Here is a 2,590-nt window from a genome sequence, read left to right as displayed (position 1 = left end):
CCATAGCATGGACTCCTAGGATACCCCTACCTGACTCCGCAGGTTATGCCAACCCCCTGACAAACCTCCCCCAGTCTGTGCAGTGTTCGTTGTGCAGACCCCTGGGATTCACCTCTCCCCCCATCACTCCATGGGCTATACCAGCAACAAACAATTCCCTCTTCCCACTGATCTATTTTTGACTAATGCTAAGTTTGTCTCTACCCTGCACTGAGTCACAATTCTTGTTCTCCTGTTAACAGAAAGGTTATAATTCATTCCCCCAACAGGAATCAATAATGTCAAAATTATTCTAAATAAAACTGTGCTTAAGTTAGGACACAGTTAAAGTAATGAAGCAGAACTATGTGAAGTCAGGGCTAGAGTCTAATCTCAAGAGGTATCAAAACCCTCTTGCTATTTGTCATTACTTCTCATTAAAGTAGGTGGCAGTGCCCCCAAAAAAGAAAAGCAAAATTGTTACTACTATAAAGTGAGTAGTTGGTGTGTCTGTGCTTCTGTCAGCATCCTAGAGTTTGCTGGTCACAACCCTCTATCAGTGAAGTCGACCCTCTGTCCCTGGCACCTGGTTGAGTCTCACATTCAGTTTTTGTACATGCCACATTGTCGTTCTACATATGTAGGCTAGAATTATCAAAGGTCTTAAGCACTGATCTCTGTTCCCACTGAAGTAATTAGAAACCTTCCTACCGACTTTCATTTGAGCACAGCTGGGTTAGAGTGCTTTTGCAAATCACACTTAAAGCCATCTCTTATATTCATCCTAGATCATGGAATCTCTCATTTAAAACTCCTGATTTCTTTTTATATAGTACCTCTGCTCTCTGTAAGTCTATTCATAACATCTAATGAAATAGGCTGTAGCTTACAAAAGCTCATGCCTCTCTGAACAAGTTAGTCTAGAAGTTGCTATCCTGACCTGTCTTCTGCTCAAAATTCTTGGACTTTACCATTATTTTCTTTTCCTTACATTTTTTTATGTATTCAATATGTGCTTCTGAATGAGACCTGAGTGTTGTGACAGACAACAAAATGAACATGAGCCACCAATGTGATGCCGTAGCTGGCAGAGGTAATCAAACACTGGCATGCATCTAACAAGACATCTCAAGCAAGGCTAAGGATGTCATCCTCCCTCTCTACTTGACCTTGGTGAGACTGCAGCTGCAGTTCTGTGTCCAGTTCTGGGCGCTGCAGTTCAGGAAGGATGTGGAGAAGCTTGAGAGAGTCCAAAGGAGGGCCACGTGCATGATTAGAGGCCTAGAGACCAGGTTGTACAAGAAGACACTGAAAGACTTGGGACTGTTCAGCCTGGAGAAGAGAAGACTCAGAGGGGACTTGGTGGCAGCCTATATCAAGGGCCTAGGGGAGCATCTGTTCACCAAGGCCTCCCAGGGGAGGACAAAAAACAAAGGGCACAAGCTGACTGAGGATTGCTTCAGGCTAGACGTAAGGAAAAACTTATTTACAAGTCAAGTACCAAGGGTTTGGAACAGGCTCCCCCGAGAGGTGGTAGTCATCTACCCTGACGATCTTCAAAAACGTCTTGACACCCATCTTGCTGGGGTCATCTGATACCAGCAGTCCTTCCTGCCCAAGTGCAGGGGGGCTGGGCCCAATGATCTGTAAGGTCCCTTCCAGCCCCTAACAACTATGAAACTAAATCTCTGCATTCATTTATCAAATGCTTTTTAATTTCTGAAAAGTTCAATGTTCTGTTCTTCAAAAAAGCCTTGGAATAACTGTTTAGTAGAAAAAGTATATCTATCCTAAAACAGTGTGTGGTAGGAAGCTTTCACCATCCCGAGGGCTGTTCAGTAATACCTCTTTGTGCCCCAAGTACTTCAAGTACTGATTATAGTCTCCTCATTCCTGCCTGTATGTATAGTCACAAAACAAAAAGGCAATCCTCTTTGTCCCCCTGTTTTAGCTTTGCAAGATGCACACTAGAATTTCGCTGGAGTAATTAACTGACTTCAGTGGAGGTACTCAGAATTAATATCTGTAACTAGGAACAGAGTTTGATTCAAACTAGCTGTATTTAAGAAGTCCCATACACATTAAATAAAACGCCAGCAGTTGATTTTAATAGATAAGGATATATATAAGCTAGTACTTCATAGCAGCTGCTTAATTCTGGTTTCATTCTGAAAAACTGAAATCAATGTAAGGAAAGTGCCCACGTGAAAAGAACTGCAGTCTTTTCTCTTCTGAGAGACTACAATTTCAGTGGCAAAAAATCAATAAATGAGTTTTGTTGTTAATTTTAATCAACATCTAAGAAAGAGCAGAATTACTTAAGCAGCAAAAAGTGTTATGAAGAAATCTGCAAGTTTAATACCTCTGTCTTCTTAGCCTATTAATTCTAAATAGAAAAGAACACAAGCATAGGGCTTAGTGCCAAAAATATATGCTGAAAAGGATTACTGCTTCTTAACCAGTTTCTGTTGTGTGGAATGGAAATAGTATTAAACAAAGGCAGACCTATGGTGTTTTGTTTTGTTTTTAAATGTAAAGTAAGTACAAAAAGGTGGGCCACAGGCATGTGGGGGTGTCAGGAAAGTGTGGTGGTGAGGGAGGAAAGGGAAAG

This window comes from Alligator sinensis, unplaced genomic scaffold, assembly GCF_000455745.1.
Source record: "Alligator sinensis unplaced genomic scaffold, ASM45574v1 scaffold784_1, whole genome shotgun sequence".
Lineage (NCBI taxonomy): Eukaryota > Metazoa > Chordata > Crocodylia > Alligatoridae > Alligator > Alligator sinensis.
The sequence above is the reverse complement of the archived record's forward strand: the minus strand, read 5'-3'. Positions refer to the sequence as shown.